Source organism: Pagrus pagrus (assembly GCF_965226575.1).
Source record: "Pagrus pagrus genome assembly, chromosome: 23".
NCBI classification, from domain to species: Eukaryota; Metazoa; Chordata; class Actinopteri; order Spariformes; family Sparidae; genus Pagrus; species Pagrus pagrus.
In genome coordinates this window covers 11,950,266-11,967,783 of record NC_140205.1, presented here as the reverse complement: position 1 = coordinate 11,967,783, position 17,518 = coordinate 11,950,266, and the positions used below count along the sequence as shown (strand labels likewise).

The 17,518-nt window shown below is 43.0% G+C and overlaps 1 protein-coding gene across 4 annotated transcripts in view; it reads left to right on the top strand.

Annotated features, from left to right (window-relative positions):
* Positions 1–17,518, top strand: part of grm8a (glutamate receptor, metabotropic 8a) — a 251,995-nt gene that overhangs the window by 53,945 nt on the left and 180,532 nt on the right. The gene's annotated exons all lie outside the window — the stretch shown is intronic.

Sequence of the window (17,518 nt, the reverse complement as noted above, 5' to 3'; positions counted from 1 at the left end):
TAGCAGAAAAACGCCAACACGAGGGGGGCACTGCCGATTTTTTTTTCTCTAATATTCTGTCAATTCTGCAATAACTTTCCAACTGGGCTACCTCTCTTTTTTTGCGATCTCAAAGTGCAGTCTCTTGGCAAAGGCAAGCCTCTATGAGAAGCATTTGATCCCTGGTAAACAACTCCTGTTTCAGTGCTGTTGAGCAAAGCACCGAAAATGCCCAGCGGAGCAGGCTTCGCAGCGAACAGGGGAAGACCTCAATTTCCCAAACATCACCACCACTTTTCCTGCGAAAGCTGTCAGGTTAAATAAAGGTGAAGCCCTGTTTTTTTTGGGTTTCCCTTCCCGGTTCTTGCTTTCGAGGATGCGATGCTCTCACTTTCTCACATTCATATTTTATTACTCTCCATCAAATATGAATGCGGTTTTCGAGATATCACTACATGCCCACAAACAGACCCACATAGCATTTTAGTGCCAAATCAGTGTCAACCTTTCAGCGTGCGTTCCCACCTCCGGCTCAGTTTTAAATGTTATGTTATACTGAGGTAAACTGCACGTTTCGGCTAATGTACTGACTGTTTGATCCCTCGTACGAGGAGATGTTTTTTTTAAAACTAATGGATTGAGTTTAGAAAAATCACCTGCACCCACATACACCCTCTGGCAACTTTCCAGCCACCTTCCTTTCATACCCCTCCTCTATATTAACTCTCTACATTGGAGGGCCATTCTAACGTTATTTTCCGCCCCTTACTGAATTACACTAGATCAAATAAAACCGGAGTGACAGCGAGTAGACTGGCTGCTGATGCAATGCCAGCTCAGTGTGAATGGTGTCCACCACCGCTACTGTCGTGAATGCAATATTTCTTCACTACATGCTGTTTGCTATAATTAAACGCTTTTATTAGATGCCCACAGACAACACTGTGAATGGTTTCTCACCCATTTGCCTTTAATTTCTGTAATATATTCTTAGATGCATCTCATCTCATCTCATCTCATTCTTAGATGCCTGTGACAAAATCATTTATCTTCCTTTTTTTTTTAGTTTTCTTCATAAAACATTCAATTAGGAGTTCTTGAATGCATGTAAACACAACTTCAGAACGTTTGCCAACTTAAAAGTGCCATTCGCTTGCTATTCCTGTAAATCCCTCACTATGAAACTTGTTTGTGTTACTTATATTATTTTCTTGCAGTTAGATGTGTTTATTTAGGCTCACCGCTGCCAAATGTTTACCAGCCCTCCAGTACCAATATGTCAGTGCCAATCTTTTGCCGCTCTCCCCTCCACCGTCTTCATGAACAACTTTATTCTGTTTTGATACTTTATATGATTTTATATCATCAAATACACAATTAGGGAAGGTTTGTTGTGGGCTAACATACCCAGAACTGGCAGGAGTGTAACGGCTCTGTGCTAGGCTGGTGGTGCCAGCCATTTGTCTATGATCCCTCTGTGGACTGTGAATTTGTTTTGCTTTCTCACTTCACATAATTTCGCCTGAAAGAATATGTGCATCTCCTCAGTGCCAGCACATCACTGCTAATCATTTTTGCTCTCCTTTCTCTACAGTCTTCATTCCCTCACTGAACAGGGATATTTGTCTCTTTTTTCATCTCATTCAAAATCTAAATTTTATACATTTTATGCTCATTTCCAGTTTTATATCGTTATTTTGGGTGTCTACGAAATAATGTTTACATGATTTAATGTTCAAAAATGACATCATTTTTCTCATACTGTCAATTGCTGCAGCGCCTCTATTCATCCTCTGTCTGAATGAACCGTTGTAGTGCCTGTCTCTTTGAGGCCTCCCTCCTGAAAAGTCTGCTCTGATTGGTCGGTTCTCACAGGCCTGAGCAGGCAACGCCGACCGTGTTTTTGCATCAGCTCTGCCGACGTTTTTGCAACCACGGCTTTGTTGGGGGCGTGGCTGTACAGTTGTGACATCACAACCTTACGGACGTCCTGACGGCTTGTTAAAAAGTACATGCTCTGAATACGCTGTGTGCATTTCTCTGTGGATTGAGCCTTTTGATACTTTCCCAGTATTTAAATAGCACCCAGACCTACTTTATAATCCAAAAAAACATGGGAACCTCACCTTCTACAATATGCAACAAAACAACTTACTCAGGGTACTCGCTGAGATGGAAACTTGCCTCGGCCTCCTGTCCTCCTCTCAATCATCCCAGCAGCGCCTCAGCTCAGACTAACTCTCGCACCTTTTCTCATTCAAAATCAGGCCCTCATTAATTTCCCTCATTTTCTCTGCCGCTCGTCTCGGGGGAGCCCATCAAGCGCCCCGGCTCCTTTTACCACCAGGTGATTAAGACTCTCTCCGGTGAAGTTCAGGTGGTCTGCTGCAGAGAGCTCTGCAGGATCCAGCTGTAGGTCCCGAGAAAGATCCTCTTCTGCTGTGGATGGTTGAATTGACGTGTGGCAGAGCGGCATAGCAAGTGCTCCTTGTTTATTATGTAGCTAGTGCGCATAGTTGCACTTTGTGAAGGGATTTATATTTCCTGTGCGTGTGTGCATCATTGAGTGCCAACTGTCTACTCTCCGTGGTGTTCCCCTGTATCAGCTCTGTACTTCCTGTGTCACACACACAGGGCCCTGTGCCAAGGGGATATCCAGCTTTTGCCAGCTCAGTGACCAGTCACTTATTGGCCATTCACCACAGGGTTGTCCCTGCACTTGTAGGACACACACACACACACACACACACACCAACCACAGAGTTGCAGACACATGGAGAGGACACGAACACACTCAGAGCCGGATGCAGCTCATAAACAGCAGATTTTCTACCTCCAGGAATGAATATGAACTATACTTGTGTGTGTGTGTGGCGGGGGATCACTGTGGTTTTGTCATACTGCAGTGCGGTAGTTATGTTGTCATAATGTGTGTCTGTGTTGGCGAGAATTTAGTCCACTATACTGCCATATCACACTGTAATTCCCTTTTCCAATAACTGTACTATCTATTTGAGCCCGTGTGTGTGCGTTTGTGCGTGTGTGTGTGTAGTCCACGAGTGTGTGTCGGTGTGTGCAGTGGGTTTGACTCATGTAAAACCCCTCCACAGCAATTTTAAATAAGAGAAAAATCCAATACGAATATCGCTTCAATGGTGCTCTCTTCAGCTGTGGGAGGGGAAAACAAACAAATAAAAATAAAAGCAAAACAAGAGCCAGTGCAGCCTAATGTCTGCCCTGAGTAGCCAACACAAACACACACACCCACACACACACATGCGCATCGTACACACTCGCTCGCTCTCTCATTCCCTCTTGTCTGCCAGCCTGCCGGCAGAAGTGTTTGTCTGCAAAGGAAATGGAATTTGATGATGAAAGTACCCTTGAAGCGGAGACACGCGCGCGCACACACACACACAAACACACACAGCTCCTAAATTTCACTGACATGGCAATATGACAGAAAATGTGTTTTCTCCTCTGCGTGGCGGCAGGCATCACTGGCTGTGCTCTCGGAGAGATGAGTGATGGAAGGATAGAAGTGCTGGTGGAGGAGAGAGATGCCGCTACAAGGGATATTGAACGGCTGAGAGAGGGTAAGAGATATCATGGAGGGAGAGGAGAGGGAGAAGAGTGGAATAAACGGCGCGGTCGGACAGCGGATTGGAGAGGTTTGGCGAAAAGTTTAAAGAAAGGGCGGGCAATCCTGAAAGTGAGAAATAGAAAGAGGAAGAGGAGTTAATGAGAGATGAAGAGTGCGCGATAAAAGAGGTGGTTTAACGGAGAAACTTAATAGAGAAGGGGAAACTCCACAACGGCCTTACCCAAGTGTAACAAATGAAAAGAAGTGCCGCGTTAGCACTTAGCGCTCAACTTGCTATCTCATAACGTACATGGAGCGCGTGCATCTAAAAACAATGAAGGAACACAGTGTACAAACAGGGTTGTGTCACCAAACCATTGGGAGAGGATGCCATTTAGCGATGTAGCATTCATTATATCTGACAACCAGATGGTCAGTGACCAGCATTTGGCTTGAGTGTAGAAGGAAAACACATCAAAGGGTAGGTTTGGACTCTCCCAAGTCTGTCTTAATGCAACACTCGCATGCCAAATCCTCAATCTGTGCAAAAAGGCATTCTGAAACTGATATGAGGCTTTAGCAGTCTGAGTTAGCCAAATTGAGTGGGTATCTCCAACAGTTAGGGTCATCCAAGTATAAAATTCCTCTTTGTTCCCAAAAACTATGCTATGTCTGTTTGTTTCTGATCTATATCACAAGAATATTATGTCCTGGTAGGCTACACATAAGGGATAATAAACCCATCTGCCACTGCCAAGTTAAGATACCCAGATAGATCCGGAGACGGCAGCCGTTTGATTGAAACCTCATTTGACCAGTTATGAGTTTCTATGCCCACACTGGAGCCTACAACAGCCAAAGAGTGATCGCAAAGACAGGAGACCGAGTCCTTTCTCCTTAACTGTCTACACGCCAAACCAAATGATTGATGCATCATGTAGCCAATGAGATTTCAAATCCGGTAATATATACTTTTTATGGGTTTTTAACGTCTACACTTGGAAATTTGCTGAGTTTATGTAATTGTATCCATTTTGCCATTTGTATAGGCTGTTTCACCACCTAAGCACGTGTTTTTGACTATTTTATATGCACAAAGTTTCAATAAGTAATAATTTTCACTGTTTTCTGGCGATTAAAAAACAACTGTGAATAATCTTTAGCTGCAGCCCTAATTACACTCACCTCCAACTCCTTGAACATGTGGAAATTACGAGGTATCTGAAGCACAAATAGAGACGAATTGTTCATAAGTGTTCCGATCAGTATTTATACTTTGAAAACACCCATTGTCTCAATTTAGAAAGAACATTTCTGGCACCTTTTTCAGGCTCTTAATTTGTTTTTGTTTTAATTCATTTTATTTTGCTGGACTACATTGTGCTTTCACATTGTAGTAAGCAAGATAAATGCCTACACCACAATTTTGTGCACTTACCGCCGCACTGCTTAAGACTCAAGATAAAACACTCGAATAAGGCTAATCCAAAGATAGCAACCCTCCGAGGTTACAATGAGACAGGTTCTCTTACTGCTCAGATCACCAAGTGGTAATAACACATTGTGCCAAAGGCAAACTTCTTCCCTTCAGTTGGGAGATTACACCCTGCATGTCAAGATCAAACCGCGAGCGGGCAAGGTGAAGTCCTAGAGATGAGTAAGACCTTAAGGCAGCACGGATTATTTGGGTCTCGAGTTAGATCATCATGCGCTAAACCACCCCTGACTTGTTTAATTTCTCTTCTCTATCATTTTGGGTTCTTTCCTTAAATAGCTCTCGACATGAACCCCCCTCTTCCGATCAATAATGCACTGTTGCTGTTTTCCCGTTAAGGTTGAGGCTATAAAAAAAGGGCCATTATAAGATGTAATAAAATGTATTGTTACCTCAGGGAGAGAAAAAAATCGGAGCTAAGCTCTTTGGGCAAGTAGGGGTGGAGTCAGAAAGGAGGGAAAGAAAAGAAAGAGACGAGCGCGAGGAAAAAGATGGATGGCGAAAGAGAGCGATGCGCACACACAAGCAGTCGGGGGACAGGAGGTGTTATTTTGTACTCGATCATAACACTGTGTGCTGGCCGCCGGGTTAGCCTAGCTCCACAGACGCATCTGTTTATCTTCTGTCTCTATCCCTACTTTCACCTCTTCGCCACCATATGCATCTCTTTTATCTACCCTTTCCTGTCTCAGTCCGCCTGAATCCATCCTTACTCACCGTTCTGACGACCATCTTGACAGCCTTATCCCTTTAGCTATCGATAACAGTATCCAAACACATAAGAAATACTTACATTCAGTGACTGAATGTCACATTCAGCTGTGGCAAATCTTTGAACCTAAAAGATCTGGTGAGTCATCTGAAACTCTTTGCCTACATCCTCTAATTTGTAACCTTTATAGCTTACAAATCATTAAGACATAATGGCATTTACCTGGATCGACCTCGTCAAAACAAAACGCTGCTCATTGCTATCACAGTCCTCTTATCAAAGTGAGTATATGGCGTCGCCGTTGGCCTTTTTCATCAATGGCGGTATCAGCAGGCATGTTACCGTCAGCCCTCCCAATTATTAGTGTCAGCTTCAATTAGCTGAGACAACACAATTATTGATCAGAGTCCGCCGGCCGTTTGCACTCAGACATTCTCCTCCTCAGAGGTCGTTTCGTCAAGCATCACATCAGCCTGAATTAGATACTCCGACACAGCTCAGAGTCGAATTTCAGCTCACTAATGTCAACACTCCCCATCAGGAACTTTTTAAATGTATTGTTAATAAGGAGAAGCAGTAGTCCAGCACTTTGGTCGGGGCTAGAATGTATCTTAATAGCTATTGGATGGATTAAGATGAAATTTTCTATTGACATTCAAGGTCACTAGAGAATGAATCCTAATGATTTTGGCGGTCCTGTAAAGGGTAACTACACACTCAAACTCTGCTAAAGCCTCAGAGAGGAGTGTAGGAGGCCTGGAGTCATGGCTATGTATTACAGTAGAGGTAAGTCAATCAAAAGAAAATGAATCTGCAACTATTTTGTCATTTTTCAAGGAAAAATGTCAAACATTTGCTGGTTCCAGCTCCGTAAAATTGATGATTTTCTGCTTTTCTTTGTCATTCATGAGGCTAAATGAAAAGTTTTTGGGTTTTGCACTGTTTATTGAAAAAAAGAAGCAAGTTGATGTTGTCTTTTTGGGCACTGGAGAGTATTTTTCACAATATTTTGACATTTTATAGACTAAACTATTAATCCTGAAGATAATCAAAAATGAAAATATCTGTTAGTTGCCGCCCTTTGGCAAAGTCTGTGATGCAACGGGTCTGGTGTCAGGGGGAGACTGACCGCTCACACAATATGAATTCTTGATTGTGTTTACCAACATAAGAAATCATGTAGTTTAACATTTCATCAGCGCCAACATTGGTTTGTCCAATACTTTGATTTAATTCCCTTCAGAGCTATGACAGTCAACTGAGCCTCTGCTGAACTTTATGTTTAGTGATGATGAGCTAATATTAGCATGCTAACAACCTAAACTAAGATGGTGGGCATGGTAAACCTGCACATCAACATGCTAAAACTTTCACTGTGCGCTTCTCAGCATGCTGATGTTGGCATTTAGCTCAAAGTAGAGCCTCAAAAAGCAGCTAGCATGGCAGCAGACTCCTAGTATTGTTTATACATTTTAGACTAGTTTTTATCGATCTGTTGATTATTTTTCGAATTAATACCATCTTTACAACCAAGTTTACATCTGCAGATCAAAATTCAAATCAGAATATTTGAAGCCGCAAATCAACTATTCCTGATAACTATGGCTAAAAACACCAGGAATAAAAGTTAGTCGACCTTGAGTTGATTATTTACTAGAGAGCACTAATGAAGTTTAATCCTCTCGTCACCATCTCTAAGCCTCTAACCTGTATGTGCAAACCTTTGCACCGCATGACTCCCAACAACTGTCACAAACACGCACACACATGCACGGCGCACACCCATACTGATTTTATTCCTCTTTCCTCCACCCTCTGCTATGTCTCTCCAGAGGTCGGTAACACCCTGCAATCCTCTCTAGATCAATAGGTCATGTCATTATGCTGCCAGTGGAGTTGCAACCACGACCCAGCACGACCCCCCAGGACCATCTCTGCACACTAATGACCTAAAGCACACACATACGCACACACAACATATTTTGGTCTGGCTGGAACATTTCTTTCCGGTTTAAATGTACAGTTTTCTGCTGCAGTTCATGACGGGTCACACTAATGACCACATTCATGATGATAATGTTAACAGCTCTGGAGATTGGGCCACCGGCCCCATTATGGCTCTCTACAAATGTCCTCCGACAACGTATGCATAATTTCCGGTTTGTTGTGTTTGCAAGTTTAGTATTGATTGTAGGAGATGATAAAAATAAACACGCACAAAGCCACAATGGTCGTGGTTGACTGCCTTGCTGAGCCTCTACATGACACCTGAGTGGACCTTTTCGGCGCCATGCTACAGTACGACGTGTGTAGTCGTTCTGGATGTTAAATTTTCCATCAATGAAACCAATTTCATGTGTCATGTTTTTCAAGAAAGGTTAAAAAAGTTGTTTTCTTCATCTGTACATACTGTAATTCCTCATTTGTCTCATTTTTTAACTTACCAAAGTGGACTAACGTTGAGGCTCTGACATCAAGTACATTTCTTGGCGACCTCCGTGTGATCTGCTTTGCTTTTATTTTGTAGTAATCTAGAGACATATTCCAGATTGTGTCCTGGAAATGACTCACTATTGTACTCTTGTGTGAGAGAAGGAGGCAGAAACAGAAAAATTGTCATGGATGGCCAGCAGCAGCATGTGAGACAGACAAGTCCCGCCTGCTGCTCCACTGTGTGTTGTGGGCCAGCCAAGGATGTTTTGCTTTTTAAAAGGTGTCTCAGCCCCCCTCCCCGGAGCAGAGTAAGGTTAGAGGGGTTTCTGCTGGGGGAAATCAGCAGCCAGGCTGAACTAATGGACCCTGACAGGGAGGCAAGAGGCTGAGAGGAGTGGAGCGAGGTTGAAAAGGTGTTGCAAAAAGGGGACGGAAGGGTGGGCTGGTGGGAGATGCTTATCGCGGCTAGACCGGTTAGGATGGATGGATTGATAAAAAGATTGTGAAAGTGGTCTCCAGAAGCTAATAGGAAAGAAGGGATGGATGGATGACAGAAACTAATATCTTGTAAAAAGAGTAGGAGTTAGGGGATTTTCGTGCAAGAGAGGCAGAAGTGGTTAGATTGGCGGCTTGTTAGCAGAGATGGGTTAAGAGGATTTGTGTGGGATAGACACTTAGAGAAAGTTTCAGTCATTGAAATTCCAAGGCGGATTTTGCATCTTGCAGCGTCATGCCTCAGCGTGCCTGAAGAAACAGGACAGAAACCAGCCCACCCTGCCGTGCTCCTCAGTTTACTTGACTACGTCTGGAGATGTAGTCGTACAGTGCCGCTCTGTGCTTTTAATCTTCCCCCTCGCAGTCTCGTCATATCTGACTTCTTTCTTTGCTGTCGGCTGCGACGTGAAAATGAGCACATTATCAGGGGGGTTTGTTGATGGTGCTGAGCAAGTCATCTCTCGCCTCTTCCATCTTTTGCTTCTGTTCCTCTGTTGCCGTCTTCACAGACGCCCTCCCCTCTTTCTACCCCACTTTTTCCGCCGTATGCAGATTTCTCTTTCACCGTGTTTGACTGTCAGCTGTGATGACACAGCGACCTCTGATCTGCCTCTAGACCTGAGGGGCATTGTGCTGCGTGCTTGTGTGTGTTGGTGGGGTGAGAGCATGCCTCTCCTTTGAAACATGCGTGGTTGTTTTGTATGTGAGACACTCAGAGAGTCTGTTTCTTGTCACATCAATCACCGCGTCGCTGTGTCAGCTGAACCGGCTCTCTCTCTGTAGCCTCTTGAACCACCACGCTTGGGGAGAATACCAGCTGGGTTTTGATGGAATTTTACTTTCTCTTCTCCTGTCTTTTTCAGTGACCTGGTTGTCAGCTGACAGCGTGGTTTTCACAATATCTTAACGACCGGGGAAGTCATCGTGGAATAGAACTGCACTGGACCGCATTGTGCATGTGTCACCATCTACAGTATAATACGCGACCATTTTATAAATCGATGCGGCATTTCACAAAACACAATATTTTGGAAAACGCTATGTTTTACAGAACACCGTTATCACTGTAATCATAGGACTGTTGGAACACTAAAATGCATATCTGCAGGCAAGGGACAAGATTTTGGTGTCGAAAGCATTCTGGCTTCAGTTTGTGGTTCATAATGTGTCTATATTAGGAGGCTAAACAGTCATCAGAAGATACATTTAAATGAGAATATGTTAATAGATAAACTCGGTGGGAAAGTCTGTTGTAGACAGAATTAAATACCTGGCAAGATCAGGTACTTTTTAAGCCAATGATGCCATTAACAATCCTGCTCAATCCGGTTGCAAGCAAAGGCTAAAAACATCCAAATACATCAAAAGCCTGGTATCACCTGGGGACCTTTAGTAATTTGTAATAATTGTGGAGGACGTCTGTAATCTTATTCCCATGCGGATCTGACACAGTTTGTGGAAATTAGTAAAAAAATTCCACCGGATATTACCCACCATATTTCACCAAGCACACAGGTCCTGTCGTGTGATGATATTAGTCCCATGTGGATCGGCATGTCTGTGATTTGAGGTTGCATTTCTTTTCAAACCGCTGTTATCTGTTGTCAGACGACGGAGCAATGAAATTGGCTCAGAACATGTTGAAGAGCATTTGATCAGCTACATCGACGTTTAAAAAAGATGACAGGGAGGGTTAGGAGCAGCCACAGCTTGTGACGCTCAGCCAGCTGTCGGGTGAGTGCGCAAGCATTGTCTACAAAGTGCAACACCGCAAAGCAAAGTGACACCAAATTCACTCCGCACGGCAAATTCAACAAACTTTTAATCTGTAGTATCACCAATGAGACCACAGTTGTGTGAAATGATTTCTGCATAAGAGTGAAGTTATTGGATATTTTTGCTTTTCGGTGGATGCCGTTTGTAGACGTTTTCTGCGCACTGTTTGTGTTTTGACAATGTTTCTCTTATGAGTTATCGATCCTGGAAGTTTAAATCTGTGAATAACATCGTAACTTTTCTGAAGTTGACAACGTATCCAGGAGATAAAGTCGGTAAATCCACTTTCCCTATCCAGTGGGAATGCGCCACATGAAACTCTTTCAGTCAACAACAATAATTTCTAAAAGAGTCCTGTGATTATACTAGTCCCTGCGAGTATGGCTAAAGAAACAATGGTATATATGGAAAAATGGGTGATACAAAAGACGTGTTCTGCTACGTGTGTTTGTGTGTCTGACTGCGTTCACGCACCGGTGCATACTCGGTCCGTCAGACCCTCCTGAAGCGTTTATACTTTGTATCTCATACTTCATCCCCTTGTCATTATCTGTTCTTTCCTAAGAAGCAGATAGAGCTGTAGGAAGCTGAGGGAAGGATTGCCAGCTGTTAGGCTGCAGGCGAAGATCTGTGTCACTCAGTCCCCTGTCGCTGTCTCTTCATGTATCTCTCAGTCTCTGTCTTTTCCCTTCAACTCCCTCCCTCCCTCTCGCTGTCTGCTTTTCTGACTTCCCGCTGTTGTTCAGAAAGATAAATAAAAATCCCCCCAAAGTAGCAAACAGTCATAATTTATCAGAAACGGGCAGGTGCTGTGAGCCCAGAGAATCCCAATTGGTATATTTCCATTCTCATTTTTTCCTCACCGTCGCTCTGTGCGCTGTCACTGGAGAACAAAATGTACAACTAACCGGTTATCAGGCGCCTTGAAAGCCCTGAGCTCATACAGAAGTCTCCTCGCTGTAGTAGCGCTCATGTATGACTCACGAGTTAACTCACCTGTCATACATTTATATTGAGAAATAAATGTCAGAGTGACCTATTGCATACTCTGAAATAGCAAAAAGAATAAATGCAGGAGCACTACACACTTAGTACTGCTGTTCTAGAAAACAATAGCAGATCTTGGCAGTGATTGAATGTAACAATGGCAACAATTCATGTTTGATAGGCACTTGTAGTGCAATAATCCACTCTAATTCATTGGCCAGAACAAAAATATAGCATTGACCTCATAATAATCCTGCCCCTCTTCAAATTTCATCTCATTTGGCAACAAACTGAGGGAAAAAAAATCAAATTTGATGCCAAATCTGCACTCCCGCCTTAAAAGCTTGGTACCTTTCCATCCTGGCATCGATACGGGAGGAACTGGTAGTATGGTATTGATGGATATCTCATCCCCTTTTAAGTGGCTAATATTGATTTAAGACCAAAAAATGAGCGCTTATGCTCTTGAAAATGTAAAATCATGTTGGTGTTTGCCCCAATGAAGTGTCCTCGAGAGAGACGTAGTGTCTTGGGTTGCACCGACAGTGGGTGGACGTCTTAATCCGACGACTTTATGGCCGTCGACAAACCTGTGAGCAACGCCTCACTTCCAGATACGCACAATAGCAGACAGCATTTATAGGCGAGCTGTGACAATGCTGCCAAGAGAGGTTGATAATTAATTTGTAACGAAGAGCCTCTGTCTTTTGTGCGCCTTCCTCAACAACAAGAACACCTGGCAAACTAGAGGCTAGATTTGGAAACGTGTCAGCAGCAGCATCATTAGTTAACATGCAGGGTATGACACAGTGATGTTTGTTAATCCTCACAGGTGATGATAAAAATGTAAATGCGAGTTTCACCAACAGTTCGACACGTCTGTTATGTTTTGCCTCGCATTTCCCATGACTGTTTCTTCTGTTCGTCAGGTTTCTCTTGTTTCCTTCTCTCCTTTCCGCTAGTGGTGCAAATCAGAAGTTTCACCACGATACAGTATTACAGGCCTGTCAATTCTTGGGACAGTGATATGCATAATTTGCTGATATCACAAAGTCTGCCATGATACGGTTTTAGATTACTGTGGATTCATTAGTCTGAATCACAGTTACTTCCATTGATTTGCATTGTGCAGATATGAGAAATCGGCAAAATTGTGCAATTGTGTTGTCATTTTCAGTCGTCACTGTAGCTTTTAAAGATAAACAGTATATTAAAACACAGTGGTCTGACCTCTCTGATGTTTCTGCCGTGCTACATCTCAGCCTAACTGCTAGTTCTGGGTAAACCAAGCTGTCATTTTCTTTAAGAGGTAAATTAGGTGTCCAACCCAACATTGACGAAATTGTTGTTATAAATGAGATATTTCAGAATCAAACAAGCATTTTAGATAATTTAGGTGTGTACGCTTTGAGATAACAACAACATATGTAAGCCAATCTGTGATGCAGTGGCACCGATATCATTCTCTTGCAGTAAAGTGAACTTTACAACAGCTTTTTGCCACTGACCATCATTAGCTTACACATATGGCATTCTGAATGCGCATTAATTAGCCTAGCCAGTGGACTTTCCCTCTACTCATAGGTTAACAAATTAAATGTATTATTATATAAGTTTCTTACTCGCCATTGGTTTGGTTTTAGTCACTGCATCTTCCAACAGAACTCCACAGTTGAATTTCAGTCTGCAAAACATTAGCAAACTGCTCAGTGAGATGCTCTGCTTCTCCAAAATCTAAGATACTTCCACACTTCTGCTTTATCCCTGTGAGGAGAGTAACCTCATCATCTTTTTCTTGGCTGCTTGCCATCACCTCCTGGTGCTAGCACCGTCGACATGTTTCGGAAGGAGGTGCGCTTGGATGACCAAGCTTACACCGACATACCGTGGGAATTTCACAAGTCGATCCATATCATCATGATTTAAAGATGATGATATTGGATTGTAGAGGGATCATTACACACCTACTTTCACTTGTATTTATCCTATCTACATTCTTTATGATCATATTTGCACTTTCATTAGTTACTTTTTAACATCCTGCTGTGCCGGGCCGGGCAAAGGCCTGAAATATAAGTGTGAATGTCTTCGCCGTGCCTCATGTGGATAAGCTGGTAAGTCAGATCCTAACACCTTTTTAAAAACCCTGTTCCTGTAATATGCACTTTTCAGAATTTATACTTCATATGCTTTTTTCACATTAGGGATTAGTAAACAACTTTGGGCAGCCATTCCCATTTGATCTGCCTTCCTCCTGTCTCGTTTTTGCATTCTCACCATCTGTCTCTCAGATGTACTTCACACAGCATTCCCACAAGCCCCTGTTCCTGTTTCCTTTTTGAAGGACTTTTACTTCAACAAAATATTCTCCACTTTGGGGAAGGCGAGCCCTGTTGTATTTTCTAAAAATAACCCAGTCATGCTGATGAGCTGCGGGTGATGCAGGGGATTTGACTGCGTATGCGTGCACATGTGTGTCCTATATGGTCACGGTCATGCACGTGGTCCGTTTGTGGGCCAGCTCGCGTCAAAACGTATGACAGCAACACACAGGAACATACACCGCCTAGTTGAGGCTGGTGCAGAAACACACAGAAGGAGTGGGAACTCTGTCTTGGCCTTCATATAACCTTGTACAAAGCTTTGTTGTCTCCCTTTGGCATTCTTACCATCTGCTGTACGAGGCATTCTCTTTCACCCTGTAGAAAGGGCATGATGTTCTTCATATAAGGCTGGATACATCCTGTTTTCAAGTGTACTTGGCCATGAAAACCACTCTCTCAAACACGTTAAATCTTATTTCCTGAAGTTAACTTACTGTTTTTCTTCTTTTTTTTTAATGCGTGCCAGATCTAAACATAAATGCCTTACTCAAGTTTTAGGCCTGAGAAACTAGCTAGAAAAAACTGCACCTACAAAGCAAAGTACATGCTTTGGTCACCACCAAGGCCGAAGATATACTTGCTTTTAACAGTGCTTATGGGTACGCATGAGGGCTGGCCCACTTATCCTGTGTCCGTTTGGAGCGTTGGTTGAGCATGTACTCAGAAATTAACACTGTGAGACCATTCACTGTCTTGTTTAGCTGCAGTGAGCAATTTCTGACTAGTGGAAGACAGGAAGTAGACTCAAAACATAAGAAAATGCATACTTATACTTACAACACCTAGCCTGTCTTCACCAGCCACTGATTTACTCTGACCTCCACTTTTTGGTGCTGAGCCGGTAGCATTTAATTGGTTAGCGTGTGGACGGAAGGCACAAATATCACATCATTAAGGAGGATTGGAGTGGGTTCCCTTATAAAATACCAATTTTGATGTATTCTTGACTGGCATGGGATTCAACAAAAGGGACCAATGTAAAAAAGTATAACCAACGAACAAACAAACAAAAAAGTGAAAGCACCGGGGAACATACAGTGCTATAAATTCCTCAGGGCCGAGTTTTTATCTCTAGCCAAGGCTAGCTGCTGGAATCTAAAATGGCAAGGGGAGAGATTTCCAGATTGTGGATGCCAGATGGGGACACAAGCTACCGTAACTGTGCAACTGCATGATGGTCTGCACACTATTATAATAAATAGTTCCCTTGGTCTGTTGACTGGTTTATAAATATTGATAGTAAGCAGGAGGAGGACGCTTCCTGAATCCAAGCCGGTGAGGCAAAAAAGACTTCCAAGTTGAGGATGGCAGGTGGGAATGCAAACCGGGCTTGCTGAGTTGGCGCAATACTATAATTAGTATCTTTTGGTTTGCTGATGTATTCTCATAAATATTCATGTCTGGAGGCAGGTGTACTGGAGGAGACATCAGAAAGTTTCTCAGTGCCCAGCGGAGCCGAGCTGCCCGGCTCCATTACACATGGGTGCAAACCCGCCTGATGGGTGCTGGCAGTGGTAGGGAGGGTGTGCACCTGTACACGCACACAAACGCACAATCACACAATCACACACACACTTCACAGGCTGCGCTTTATCGTTCACATACGAGGCACGAGTCGGAACATACCGTACACTTTCCCTGCTTACACACTGAGAAGTCAGTGGATAACAAGTGTGTGTGTGTGTGTGTGTGTGTGTGTGTGTGTGTGTGTGTGTGTGTGTGTGCGTTAAAAGGTCATTTTCACAGGGCGAGTCATCCCTGTTTATCATCATGCTGCACGCACACACACACCGAAACAGGTGGATTCACTTATGAATACCAAGATGCACACATGTATTCACTGGTGTACATGTGTGGGATGTGTAAATCACAAAATCCCTTTTAAACTCATACACATGCACACATGTATGCACAAACACACACATACACATAATGAGGGAGACCATGTGGGAACATTAAGTACAGGCAAGGCCATCTTTCTAAAGAGGTCACCTTGTATGAACGTGGGTGTCGTGTGAACGGTGTGCTTGTTTAGATGCACTGGCTACCTTCTTGAACACATACTGTACACACATAGATGTGTGTGTGTGTGTGTGTGTGTGTGTGTGTGTGTGTGTGTGTGTGTGTGTGTGTGTGTGTATAAGGATCTGTTAACATCTTATGTGTCAGTGGAAGGTCAGTCCCTACTTAAATCCATGGGTGCCATTTCAGCAAACAGCTTCGTATCTACACATGAATGGAAACTTGCTAAGATCCAATCATATTTAACATATTTCTTCTTCTATTTCTAGAGCAAATGTTAGCCTATTTATTTTTTATTGTGTGGCATGAGACGCTCTTATTAACAGTTCTCAGCACTACACCACGGGGGGTTATTACATTCAGAAAATGTTTCCACACTGTTGCACTGAAAAGAAGTCCCATTTTTAAACACATTTTATTTGTCGAGATGATCAAATAATACAGCTCAACCTTCCAGTAAGCGGTTCTTAAACAGTGGTTAAGCACTTACTGGTCGGAGCAGTGTGAAAACACGGGTGACTGATCTTGAACTGGGGGCAGCGAACCGATCGAACAGGAGCCTTGATCATCCTGAAGGATCTCATTTGCTCGCTGATGACATCGCTATTAATCATTCAGGGTGAAATTAATCATTTTTGAATTTAATCAATTAATACAATGCTACGAAGATGAACCCTTTGTAATTATGACCTCTGGCAGAAGGTGTCAGAGGTTGATGTAATGTGTCTCTACCTTGGAAGTGAACAGTTAAAGTGTGGATGTAATACAGATAAACACTGCAGGCGCAGAGCATAATGGATAGCTGGTTACTCAAAGGAATGAAAAAGGAGAACGTATTCTTAATTTCATTTTCTTTCTTGGACCAGGAAGTAGCATTGGCCTCGCCTTCTGAGGAGTTTTCATTCCATTAAAAAGGATGATTTGCCAAAAGTGTCCACCAATCAAATATGTGAAGTATTCAGATGAAGGCCGGTGAAACAGGCTTGAATGTTAATGTGTTCTTTTGTCAACAAATGGACTGAAAATATGTGTTTTCAACCAGCAAGAGCTGCGCTGTACTCTCCTGTTTAATGTAAATGGAGTCATATGATTAAATGTCATTATGTTATCAGCAAAAGCCTTGACGTCAAATGAAAATGGTACAATGGTGTGTGATGGTAATGAATTACATAGACCCGCTTGGGTTACGTGCTTGTCACACAGGGCTATTCACTAGCACACACACACACACACACACATCCTTGAGAATGCTTTACCCAAACAGATTTCCTTTGCCTTCAAGTGAACATTTGTGGCCTTTCGCTGGAAGATGTTATCTTTGGGGAAATACACAAACGCACACACACATTTGTCTCCCTGACACGTCGAAGGCGGTAGTCCGGCTGAAATCATGCTCACCCAAGGGCATCTCCTTCCAGATGTCATGTTTGTGTGACCCCGGTGTCTGTGTGCTATGGAAGCAGGCGCTGTTTCTCACATGGAATTAAAAAAAACACTTGTCATATATGTTTTGTTGCACCAAAGGACATCCACACCCACCCATCTGTCATACGCACAGTATGCCATGCAGTGATGTTAAATGCAAGGAGCCCATTTTAAAGGGGCGGTACGTTGTTTTGGAGAATGGATTCAAATCAGAATTTAAATATTTA